We start from the raw sequence: 13,140 nt of genomic DNA, 5'->3' as shown, positions 1-13,140 counted from the left end.
AAGAGCAACAAACGTCAAACGTTTGGGAAATGATTGGAAACAGTTTGGACTGAGATCTCCTCAGTGACCTGTGTACAGACCCCACCCCCGACGTTCTGTCAGGAATGTCCCCCTCGGTGTGGTTCCTGTGTCTGCTAAGGAAGACACTTGTCCTGTCTATGGTTATGTTAATTCAGCAGTCAACAAGAGATTCAGCAATGTCCTGTCATTATTTCTGTCTTTGTTTGACAAATGTTTCCCTCTGAGTTTCTGACCTGTTTGGAATAACCATTGGTCTGTCGCCTTAGGAAGGCTTTCCATAGAATGAGTAAAAACCAGCAAGAAATCACAGAATGTGAGTTAAACACAACTTCATTTCTGCCTCCATTTTAAGAGAAGATTCCTGGCCACATAAACAAAGCTCATTGCAAAGTTTCACTTCATATTTTACGTGTTGTTCACAGACAGATTTCTTCAATGAGCTGCTCTATAAATTTGGATTCAATTTGACTTTTTCACACTGTGAGATGTAAAGTTTATTCCTGAATCAATACACGGTCACCGGCAACAACATCATTTTATTAGACAAGGAGGTTCAATGGGATTTTTCACTGAAATCCTCTGATGTCAATTCCTGAGATTGGAATTTATAAAGAAACAATTTGGATTCAATGAAAACGGTCATTTTGATAACCCCAGTGTCCTGACTGCCTCACGTCCTGGCACCCTCACACCATCACACCCTCATGTCCCCTAACCCTCACATCCTGACCCACTCACGTCCCCGAAACCTCTGATCCAGACCCGCTGTGTACCTCTTTCTGTGTGTGTGTCCCTCTCTCTCCGTGTGCCCGCCTCTCTCTGTTCCTCTCTGTATCCCTCTCTCCCTCTGTGTCCCGCTCTCTCGCTGAGTCCTCCTATCTCACTCTATCCCTCTCTTTCACTGCGTACCTCTTTCTATCGGTGTCACTCGCTCTGTGTCCCTCTCCCTCTATGTGTCCCTCTCTCTGGCTGTGTCCCTCGCTCTCGCTGTGTCCCTCTCTCTGCCTCTCTCGCCGTGTCCCTCTCTCGCTGTGTCCCTCTCTCGCTGTGTCCCTCCCTCGCTCTGTGCGCCTCCCTCGCTCTGTGCGCCTCCCTCGCTCTGTGCGCCTCCCTCGCTCTGTGCGCCTGCCTCGCTCTGTGCGCCTGCCTCGCTCTGTGCGCCTCCCTCGCTCTGTGCGCCTCCCTCGCTCAGTGCGCCTCCCTCGCTCTGTGCGCCTCCCTCGCTCTGTGCGCCTCCCTCGCTCTGTGCGCCTCCCTCGCTCTGTGCGCCTCCCTCGCTCTGTGAGCCTCCCTCGCTCTGTGGGCCTCCCTCGCTCTGTGCGCCTCCCTTGCTCTGTGCGCCTCCCTCGCTCTGTGCGCCTCCCTCCCTCTGTGCGCCTCCCTCGCTCTGTGCGCCTCCTTCGCTCTGTGCGCCTCCCTCGCTCTGTGCGCCTGCCCTCGCTCTGTGCGCCTCCCTCGCTCTGTGCATGACCCTCGCTCTGAGCGCCTCCCTCGCTCTGTGCACCTTCCTCGCTCTGTGCGCCTCCCTCGCTCTGTGCGCCTCCCTCGCTCTGTGCCCCTCCCTCGCTCTGTGCATGACCCTCGCTCTGTGCGCCTTCCTCGCTCTGTGCGCCTCCCTCGCTCTGTGCGCCTCCCTCGCTCTGTGCGCCTCCCTCGCTCTGTGCGCCTTCCTCGCTCTGTGCGCCTCCCTCGCTCTGTGGGCCTCCCTCGCTCTGTGGGCCTCCCTCGCTCTGTGGGCCTCCCTCGCTCTGTGCGCCTCCCTTGCTCTGTGCGCCTCCCTCGCTCTGTGCGCCTCCGTCGCTCTGTGCGCCTCCCTTGCTGTGTGGGCGTCCCTCGCTCTGTGCACCTCCCTCGCTCTGTGAGCCTCCCTCGCTCTGTGCCCCTCCCTCGCTCTGTGCGCCTCCCTCCCTCTGTGCGCCTATCCTCGCTCTGTGCGCCTCCTTCGCTCTGTGCGCCTCCCTCGCTCTGTGCGCCTGCCCTCGCTCTGTGCGCCTCCCTCGCTCTGTGCATGACCCTCGCTCTGAGCGCCTCCCTCGCTCTGTGCGCCTTCCTCGCTCTGTGCGCCTCACTCGCTCTGTGCGCCTCCCTCGCTCTGTGCCCCTCCCTCGCTCTGTGCATGACCCTCGCTCTGTGCGCCTTCCTCGCTCTGTGCGCCTCCCTCGCTCTGTGCGCCTCCCTCGCTCTGTGCGCCTCCCTCGCTCTGTGCGCCTCCCTCGCTCTGTGCGCCTCCCTCGCTCTGTGCGCCTTCCTCGCTCTGTGCGCCTTCCTCGCTCTGTGCGCCTCCCTCGCTCTGTGGGCCTCCCTCCATCTGTGGGCCTCCCTCGCTCTGTGCGCCTCCCTTGCTCTGTGCGCCTCCCTCGCTCTGTGCGCCTCCCTCGCTCTGTGCGCCTCCCTTGCTGTGTGGGCGTCCCTCGCTCTGTGCGCCTCCCTCGCTCTGTGAGCCTCCCTCGCTCTGTGCGCCTCCCTCTCTCTGTGGGCGTCCCTCGCTCTGTGCGCCTCCCTCGCTCTGTGAGCCTCCCTCGCTCCGTGTGCGCCACCCTCGCTCTATGCGCCTCCCTCGCTCTGTGCGCCTCCCTCGCTCCGTGCGCCTCCCTCGCTCCGTGCGCCTCCCTCGCTCCGTGCGCGCCTCCCTCGCTCTGCGCGCCTCCCTCGCTCTCTGAGTGAGTGTGTAAAGCAGTGAATGAGTGTGTCATAGAGTAAGTGTAAGAGTGAGAACTAGTGTGTGTGAGTGTAAGAGTGAGAGTGAGTGAGTACGAGTGAGTGTGTGAACAGTGTGTTTGTAAAAGAGTGACTGCGTGTGTAAGACTGAGCGTGTGAGTGAATGTGAATGAGTGTGAGTCTGTGGGAGTGAGTGTGGGAGTGTGTATGTGAGTGTGAGTGATTGCAAGTGTGGGTGAGTGTGCAACAGTGAGTGAGTTAATGTGTAAAAGTGAGTGAGTGTGTGTGTAAGAGTGTGTGCGTATGTAAGAATGTGTGAGTAATAGTGAGTGTGAGTGAGGGTGTGAGTGAGTATGTAAGAGTGAGTGTGAGTGTGTCAGATCATGTGTGTCAGTCAGTGTGAAAGAATGAGTGAGTGTTTGTGTAAGTGTGAGTGTAAGAGGAGTGTGCAAGCGTGAGTGAGTGAGTAATTGTGTGTAAGTGAGTGTGAATGATTGTGTCTGTGTCTGAGAGAGAGTGATTGAGTGTGTAAGAGTGAGTGAGTGTGTGTGAATGTGTAAGAGTGACTGTGTGTGAATGTGTAAGAGTGAGTGAGCGTGTGAGTGTATGAGTGAGGATGTGAGTGTCTGAGTATGTGTGAGTGAGTGTGAGTGAGTGTGTAAGAGTGAGTGAGTGTGAGTGAGAGAGTGTGTAAGTGAGTGTGAATGAATGAGTCAGTCTGTGTCTGAGAGAGAGTGATTGAGCGTGTAAGAGTGAGTGTGTGTGAGTGTGTAAGAGTGAGTGAGCGTGTGAGTGTATGAGTGAGGATGTGAGTGTCTGAGTATGTGTGAGTGAGTGTGAGTGAGAGAGTGTGAATGAGAGAGTGTGTAAGAGTGAGTGAGTAATTGTGTGTAAGTTAGTGTGAATGAGTGAGTCAGTCTGTGTCTGAGAGAGAGTGATTGAGCGTGTCAGAGTGTGTGTGTGTGAGTGTGTAAGAGTGAGTGAGCGTGTGAGTGTATGAGTGAGGATGTGAGTGTCTGAGTATGTACGAGTGAGTGTGAGTGAGAGAGTGTGTAAGAGTGAGTGAGTAATTGTGTGTAAGTTAGTGTGAATGAGTGAGTGTGTGTGAATGTGTAAGAGTGAGTGTGTGTGAATGAGAGAGTGTGTAAGAGTGAGTGAGTAATTGTGTGTAAGTTAGTGTGAATGAGTGAGTCAGTCTGTGTGTGAGTGAGAGTGAGTGAATTCAAACTGAATTAAAATGACCTCCTGTGAATTTAATTTCACCCTCCATATTTATGTCTCGGCCTAAAACACAGGCTTCATTCCAGAATTAAACCCGCTTCAAGTTCAGGGACTTTAATTCCAGGCAATCGAGATTACTTTACAGTCAATGGATTCATTTTAAAAGTGACCACACTATCGTTAATTTTGTGAATTCTGCAGGCAACCTGGGCACAGGGAGAGCCCAACAAATGATGACCACTTTCAAAATTGAGTTCAGAGTTTCTGATCTGAGATTTCTCTCTCTCTCTGCCAGATTGCAGAGTGAGGATGTGTTAGCGTGTGGGAGTGAGTGTGTCAAAGTGACAGTGTGTAAGAGTCTGTGTGAGAGCGAGTGTGTGAGAGTCAGTGAGTGTGTGAGAGTCAGTGTGTGAGAGTCAGTGAGTGTGTGAGAGTCAGTGAGTGTGTGAGTCAGTGAGTGTGTGAGAGTCAGTGAGTGTGTGAGAGTCAGTGAGTGTGAGAGTCAGTGAGTGTGTGAGAGTCAGTGAGTGTGAGAGTCAGTGAGTGTGTGAGAGTCAGTGAGTGTGAGAGTCAGTGAGTGTGTGAGAGTCAGTGAGTGTGTGAGAGTCAGTGAGTGTGAGAGTCAGTGAGTGTGTGAGAGTCAGTGAGTGTGAGAGTCAGTGAGTGTGAGAGAGTCAGTGAGTTTGTGAGAGTCAGTGAGTGTGTGAGAGTCAGTGAGTGTGAGAGCCAGTGAGTGTGAGAGTCAGTGAGTGTGAGAGTCAGTGAGTTTGAGAGTCAGTGAGTGTGTGAGAGTCAGTGAGTGTGTGAGAGTCAGTGAGTGTGTGAGAGTCTGTGAGTGTGAGAGTCAGTGAGTGTGTGAGAGTCAGTGAGTGTGAGAGTCAGTATGTAATAATGAGTCTGTGTGTAAGAATGAGCGAGTGAGAGTTTGTGTTAGTGTGTGATTGTGTAAGGTTGTCAGTGAGTGTGTAAGAGTATGTGCATACGAGTGTGTGCAAGTGAGTGTGTAAGAATGAGTTAAATCTAACCCCTCGATTAGATTGCACATTGTATCGCACTGCAGTGTATCTGTAAACGGCGAGTGTGTGTAAGGGTGAGTGTGTCTAAGAGTGAGCGAGTCAGTGTGTGAGTATGTCAATGTGAGTGACTGTGTAAGTGAGTTTGAGTGTGTGAGCGAGTTAGTGTGTAAGAATGAGTGAGTAGGTGAGTGAGTGTGCAAGTATGTAAGATCGTGTGTGTGTGTGAGTCAGTGTGAAAGAATGAGTGAGTGTTTGTGTAAGTGTAAGAGGAGTGTGTAAGTGTGTGTGAGTGAGTAATTGTGTGTAAGTGAGTGTGAATGACTGAGTCAGTCTGTCTGAGAGAGATATATAAACCATCCTGAACCCCTCGATTAGATTCATGTCTGTAACTCACTCCAGGGTATCTGTTATTCTATATATAAACCATCCTGAACCCCTCGATTAGATTCCAGTCTGTAACTCACTCCCGGGTATCTGTTATTCTATATATAAACCATCCTGAACCCCTCGATTAGATTCATGTCTGTAACTCACTCCCGGGTATCTGTTATTCTATATATAAACCATCCTGAACCCCTCGATTAGATTCCAGTCTGTAACTCACTCCTGGCTATCTGTTATTCTATATATAAATTATCCTGAACCCCTCGATTAGATTCCAGTCTGTAACTCACTCCCGGGTATCTGTCATTCTATATATAAACCATCCTGAACCCCTCGATTAGATTCCAGTCTGTAACTCACTCCCGGGTATCTGTTATTCTATATATAAACCATCCTGAACCCCTCGATTAGATTCATGTCTGTAACTCACTCCCGGGTATCTGTTATTCTATATATAAACCATTGTGAACCCCTTGATTAGATTCCAGTCTGTAACTCACTCCCGGGTATCTGTTATTCTATATATAAACCATCCTGAACCCCTCGATTAGATTCCAGTCTGTAACTCACTCCCGGGTATCTGTTATTCTATATATAAACCATCCTGAACCCCTCGATTAGATTCATGTCTGTAACTCACTCCCGGGTATCTGTTATTCTATATATAAACCATCCTGAACCCCTTGATTAGATTCCAGTCTGTAACTCACTCCTGGGTATCTGTTATTCTATATATAAACCATCCTGAACCCCTCGATTAGATTCATGTCTGTAACTCACTCCCGGGTATCTGTTATTCTATATATAAACTATCCTGAACCCTTCGATTAGATTCCAGTCTGTAACTCACTCCTGGGTATCTGTTATTCTATATATAAACCACCCTGAACCCCTCGATTAGATTCCAGTCTGCAACTCACTCCCGGGTATCTGTTATTCTATATATAAACCATCCTGAACCCCTCGATTAGATTCCAGTCTGTAACTCACTCCTGGGTATCTGTTATTCTGTATATAAACCATCCTGAACCCCTCGATTAGATTCCAGTCTGTAACTCACTCCTGGGTATCTGTTATTCTGTATATAAACCATCCTGAACCCCTCGATTAGATTCCAGTCAGTAACTCACTCCTGGGTATCTGTTATTCTGTATATAATCTATCCCGAAGCCCTCCATTAGATTGCAGTCTATAATTCATTCCCAGATATCATTTATTCTGTGTATTAACCAACGATATGCCGGACTGAGATGAGGAGGAATTTTGTCACTCAGATGGTGGTGAATCCTGGGAATTCTCTATCCCAGAGGGATGTGGAGACTCCGTCATTGAGCCGGCTCTCGACTGCGATTGATGGGTCAGCAAGAGGCACGGGGATAGGGCAGGAACATGGTGTTGAAATGGAAGAAGCTCCATGATCATATTGACTGGTGGAGCGAGCTCGAAGGGCTGAATGGTTCAGTCCTGCTCCTATTCCTTGTGGTCTGTTATTGCTAATTATTTCTATGTTTATCTATTTAAGATTATCCGGAAAAGTGGGATGGGAATGAATTCTGCAATGTTTTTGATTTGGATATTGGAGTAATCATTATTTGGGGTAAGTTATGCTATGTTGATAATTCCCTATCTTCTTTAAAAATAAAACCCTTCCTTTGGAAACATTGCCTCATTCCCTCGACTTGCTGTAAATATCCTGGCAGCTTCTGTTCTGGAAATTGTAGAGGAACATTTATTCCGTCTGTAACCCCATGCTGAACCTGACCGGGGAGTGTTTGCTGGGGACAGTGTAGAGGGAGCTTTACTCTGTATCTAACCCCGTGCTGTACCTGTCCTGGGAGTGTTTGATGGGGACAGTGTAGAGGGAGCTTTACTCTGTATCTAACCCCGTGCTGTACCTGTCCTGGGAGTGTTTGATGTGGACAGTGAAGAGGGAGCTTTACTCTGTATCTAACCCCGTGCTGTACCTGTCCTGGGAGTGTTTGATGGGGACAGTGTAGAGGGAACTTTACTCTCTATCTCACCCTGTGTTGTACCTGTCCTGGGAGTGTTTGATGGGGACAGTGTAGAGGGAGCTTTACTCTGTATCTAACCAGCACTGTACCTGTCCTGGGTGTGTTTGATGGGGACAGTGTAGAGGGAGCTTTACTCTGTATCTAACCCCGTGATGTCCCTGTCCTGGGAGTGTTTGATGTGGACAGTGTAGAGGGAGCTTTACTCTGTATCTAACCCCGTGCTGTACCTGTCCTGGGTGTGTTTGATGGGGACAGTGTAGAGGGAGCTTTACTCTGTATCTAACCCCGTGATGTACCTGTCCTGGGAGTGTTTGATGTGGACAGTGTAGAGGGAGCTTTACTCTGTATCTAACCCAGCACTGTACCTGTCCTGGGTGTGTTTGATGGGGACAGTGTAGAGGGAGCTTTACTCTGTATCTAATCCCGTGCTGTACCTGTCCTGGGAGTGTTTGATGGGGACAGTGTAGAGGGAGCTTTACTCTGTATCTAACCCAGCACTGTACCTGTCGTGGGTGTGTTTGATGGGGACAGTGTAGAGGGAGCTTTACTCTGTATCTAACCCAGCACTGTACCTGTCCTGGGTGTGTTTGATGGGGACAGTGTAGAGGGAGCTTTACTCTGTATCTAACCCCTTGCTGTACCTGTCCTGGGAGTGTTTGATGGGGACAGTGTAGAGGGATGTGTGATCTGTATCTAACCCCATGATGTACTTTTGATAACAGTGTTTGCTGGAGATTCTGAATCTTGAATTAATGTAGTCAGTTATTCTCCACGTCTTCTCTGTCTCTGCATCTCTCTATCTCTCTCCTGGGAATCTGTCTAAACAAATCCACGATCAGCAGTCAGCCATTTTAAATTACTTAATGGTGGCGATTAGACATGGGACTACTGGCGGACGAGGGTGTATGCGGAAGGGTGAGGGGATGTATCGAATGATGCCTGGAGGTTAATGACGATGGGGAGGTCCAGGTGGGGGTAGTATGGGAAGCGCTGAAGGCGGTGGTTAGAGGAGAGCTGATTTCCATCAGAGCCCACAAGGGGAAGCAAGATTGTAAAGAAAGAAAGAGATTAGTGGGGGAAATTTTGAGGTTGGATAAGAAGTATGCGGAGGCCCCAGTCGAAGGGCTATACAGGGAGAGACGAAGATTACAGACGGAGTTTGACCTGCTGACCACGGGAAAGGCAGAGGCACAGTGGAGGAAGGCACAGGGGATACAATATGAATATGGGGAAAAGGCGAGCCGGCTGCTGGCCCAACAACTTCGGAAGAGGGGAGCGGCGAGAGAGATCGGAGGAGTTAGGGACGAAACGGGAAAGATGGAGCAGAGAGCAGGGAAAGTGAACGAGGTGTTCAAGACATTTTATGAGAGGCTATATAGGTCCCAACCCCCGGAGGGGAAAGAAGGAATGATACACTTTTTGGATCAGCTAGAGTTCCCGAGGGTGGAGGGGCAGGAGGTGGCAGGTCTGGGAGCGCAGATTGAGGTGGATGAGGTGATCAAAGGAATAGGGAACATGCAGGCAGGGAAGGCCCCGAGACCAGATGGGTTCCCGGTGGAATTTTATAACAAGTATATGGACCTGCTGGCCCCGCTTTTGGCGAGAACCTTTAATGAGGCTAAGGAAAGGGGGATATTACCCCCGACAATGTCGGAGGCGACGATATCGCTAATTCTGAAACGAGACAAAGACCCGCTGCAGTGCGGGTCATACAGGCCCATCTCCCTCCTAAATGTAGACGCCAAACTGCTGGCCAAAGTGATGGCGACAAGGATAGAGGATTGTGTCCCAGGGGTGGTACATGACGACCAGACAGGGTTTGTAAAGGGGAGACAATTGAATGCCAATGTACGAAGGTTGCTGGGGGTGCTGATGATGCCCCCACCGGAGGGGGAGGCAGAGATAATCGTGGCGATGGATGCCGAGAAGGCATTCGATAGGGTGGAGTGGGACTATCTGTGGGAGGTGCTGAAGAGATTTGGGTTCGGGGAGGGGTTTATTAGATGGGTCAGACTCTTGTACCGGGCCCCGGTGGCAAGCGTCGTTACAAACAGGCAAAGATCGGGATACTTTCGACTACATAGGGGTACAAGACAGGGATGCCCCCTGTCCCCGTTACTGTTCGCGTTGGCAATTGAACCATTGGCCATAGCGCTGAGGGACTCTAAGAAGTGGAGGGGGGTGCTTAGAGGAGGAGAGGGACATCGAGTGTCACTATACGCAGATGATTTACTGTTATATGTGGCGGATCCCGTGGAGGGGATGCCAGAGGTAATGCAGATACTCAGGGAGTTTGGAGAGTTCTCGGATACAAATTAAATATGGGAAAGAGTGAGCTTTTTGTGATGCACCACGGGGAACAGGGCAGGGAGATAGATGCTCTGCCGCTGAGGAGAGTGGCAAGGAATTTTCGATACCTGGGGATTCAGGTGGCCAGGAACTGGGGAACCCTGCATAAACTTAACCTGACGCGACTGGTAGAGCAGATGGAGGAGGACTTTAAGAGGTGGGATATGGTGCCCCTGTCATTGGCGGGCAGAGTACAGGCGGTTAAAATGGTGGTCCTCCCGAGGTTTCTTTTCGTGTTTCAGTGCCTCCCCATCCTGATCACAAAGGCCTTTTTCAAAAAAATAGACAGGAGCATTATGAGCTTTGTGTGGGCGGGAAAGACCCCGAGGGTAAAGAGGGGGTTCCTGCAGCGCAGTAGGGACAGAGGTGGATTGGCACTGCCGAGTCTGAGCGACTACTATTGGGCCGCCAATGTGTCGATGGTCTGTAAGTGGATGAGGGAGGAAGAGGGTGCGGCGTGGAAAAAGTTAGAGATGGCGTCCTGTAAGGGAACAAGTCTAAAAGCTCTGGTGACGGCGCCGCTACCGTTCTCCCCGAAAAGGTACACCACAAACCCAGTGGTGGTGGCGACCTTGAAGATCTGGGGGCAGTGGAGACGTCACAGGAGAGTGACGGGTACCTCGGTGTGGTCCCCGAGAAGGAATAACCACAGGTTCGTCCCGGGGAGGATAGATGGGGGATTTCAATGTTGGCAGCGAGCAGGAATTATGAAGCTGAAGGACCTGTTTGTAGACGGGACGTTTGCGAGTCTGGGAGCGCTGGAAGAAAAATATAAGTTGCCACCAGGGAATGTCTTCCGATACATGCAAGTGAGGGCATTTACGAGGCAACAGGTGAGGGAATTTCCGCAGCTCCCGACGCAAGGGATCCAGGATAGAGTGATTTCGGGGGCATGGGTTGGAGAAGGTAAAGTGTCCGAAATATATAGGGAGATGAGAGACGAGGGGGAGGCGATGGTAGAGGAGCTGAAGGGAAAATGGGAAGAGGAGTTGGGGGAAGAGATCGAGGAGGGGCTGTGGGCAGATGCCCTAAGTAGGGTAAATTCCTTGTCCTCGTGTGCCAGGCTTAGCCTGATTCAATTTAAGGTTCTACACAGGGCGCATATGACGGGAGCAAGACTGAGCAGGTTTTACGGGGTGGTGGATAGGTGTGGGAGGTGCTCGGGAAGCTCGGCAAACCACACCCACATGTTCTGGTCGTGTCCGACACTGCATGAGATCTGGGAGGGTGTGGCAAGAGTGATTTCAAAGGTGGTGGGGGTCCGGGTCAAACCAGGCTGGGGGTTAGCTATATTTGGGGTTGCAGAAGAACTGGGAGTGCAGGAGGCGAAAGAGGCCGACGTCTTGGCCTTTGTGTCCCCAGTAGCCCGGCGAAGGATTCTACTTATGTGGAAGGAAGCGAAGCCCCAGGGCGTGGAGGCCTGGATAAACGACATGGCAGGGTTCATAAGACTGGAACAGATAAAATATGCGTTAAGAGGATCGGCTCAGGGGTTCACCAGGCGGTGGCAACCGTTCCTTGACTATCTCGTGGAACGATAATGGAAAAAAACCAGAAAGGACAGCAGCAGCAACCCAGGGGGGAGGGGGGGCGGGGGGGGGGGGGGGGGGGGGAGTATTATTCCGTGTTTTTGTATTTTGCCAGTTGTTGATATTTGCTTTTTGTTTTTTCATTTGTTGTTAGTTTAATATATTATTTAAATAACGTTTAATGTATATTCCTTTATTAAGCTGCAAAAACGGAACATTTTTGTTTGAAAAATTTCAATAAAATATATTTCAAAAAAAATAAATGATGAGAAGACAGAAACAGTGGAAGTTTAAACTGTACAGATATTTCACACCAAATTCACACAATACAGACAGCAATGTGTCGTAGAATTTGGAAGTGCCACAAATGTTGTCCAGTGCAGTGCGAGGCGTACCTCAATGTTTCAATCTTACTGAGAAACTGTCAGCCCACAGGACAACATTTCTGTATAATAGGATTGAAGCACAAGTTCAAATAGTTTTGTTTCAAAGTTTAAAATAACCTGTCATTTTTCTGTGCAGCTTTCGGAATCTGTCAGTGGAATTTAGGTTATACAGGCAAGTGTTAACAAGAGTATTGGGAACTGATTAGAAGTTTTGATGGAGATAATCCTGCATTATGGAAATGTGTGAGATCTATTTAGGGTTGGGGAATTGATTGATGATCAAAGCATGTCGTTTTTTGTTATCTTCATCAGACTGACAGCCTTGAAGATTCACAACTTCCATGTGCTGAGAGAAAGGATTGATTAACCAAGGCCTATTATTCAAATACTTCAGACAAGTGACAAAACAACAGTAACAGAGAATATACAAACAGAGACAAGCAGACACCTGTAATCGGAGCTTAAACTTCATGTTTAAATGTGAAGGGCTGAAATAAACATGAGTCCACCCTGGGATTCGGTGCAATCTGAGTTCTGTTTTTCCAAAAAATAAAAATAACTATCTGCAATGAAAAATTCCTTGGACAGGACAGAGGGATTTTGACTCTGTATTTAAGCCCAGACAGTATTTGGGTTGTGAGTGTTTGATGGACAGTGTAGATGAAGCTTTACTCTGAAACACTGGAATTTAGTTTGAGGGGTGATTTAATCACATGCTTCAGAATAATAATTGATATTGTACATCTCGTGTGTGTCTCAGTGTCAGCTGTGAAACATGCACAGCACAATCTCATCCTGTTTCTGTGTCTCTCTCTCCCTGAAATTAGCTGGTCCATTTCCTAAATAACCACTGACTAGATTTCAAAAGGGCTCCATTGCCTGTGTAGCAGTTTGTGATACCCAAAGGTTATGAAAAGTGCTTTAGAAAAGTCTGTCCGCAAGCTGTTGTGAGGATGTTCAGAGTCAGTGTGTAACTTGGGTCACACACAGGCCAGATACACCTCTCCAAGTTAAAGGTGGAGAATGGATCTCGCTCCATTTGAAAGATATATTGACGCAGCCTGTCTGAGTTTGTGTCTGTGTGTGAGTTTGTGTTTGTCTGTACACATGTTTGTGCGGCTGGGGTGGGGGGGGGGGAGGTTGTGTGTGTGACTCATTACGCGACACGATAGCACAGTGGGTAGCACTGTGGCTTCACAGCTCCCGGGTCCCGGGTTCGATTCCCGGCACGTTCTCCCTGTGTCTGCGTGGGTTTCCTCCGGGAGCTCCGGTTTCCTCCAACAAGTCTGAAAGATGTGCTGTTGGGTAATTTGGACATTCTGAATTCTCCCTCTGTGTACCCGAACAGGCGGCAGAATGTGGCGACTAGGGGATTTTCACAGTAACCTCATTGCAGTGTTAATGTAAGCCTACTTGTGACAATAAAGATTATTATACATGGTAGTCCCACAGGCTCTTACCCTGGGTACATTGTAGTCAGCACTCCAAAAGGGTTAATTGTAGTGTCCACGGCAGTATGGTGTAATGTAGTATTAACTGGGACAAGAGCTTATAGTATAAACAG

The 13,140-nt window shown here is 49.4% G+C and overlaps 1 long non-coding RNA gene across 1 annotated transcript; it reads left to right on the top strand.

Moving 5' to 3' along the window:
* The first annotated feature begins 282 nt into the window (after nucleotides 1-282).
* Nucleotides 283-12,092, top strand: LOC140410219 (uncharacterized). The gene is made up of 3 exons (XR_011940575.1): nucleotides 283-334; nucleotides 6,823-6,897; nucleotides 11,889-12,092. It is a non-coding gene; the product is annotated as an uncharacterized lncRNA (long non-coding RNA).
* Nucleotides 12,093-13,140: the final 1,048 nt, after the last annotated feature.

This window comes from Scyliorhinus torazame, chromosome 4 (assembly GCF_047496885.1).
Source record: "Scyliorhinus torazame isolate Kashiwa2021f chromosome 4, sScyTor2.1, whole genome shotgun sequence".
NCBI lineage: Eukaryota > Metazoa > Chordata > Chondrichthyes > Carcharhiniformes > Scyliorhinidae > Scyliorhinus > Scyliorhinus torazame.
This window is presented reverse-complemented; position numbering and strand designations above follow the sequence as displayed.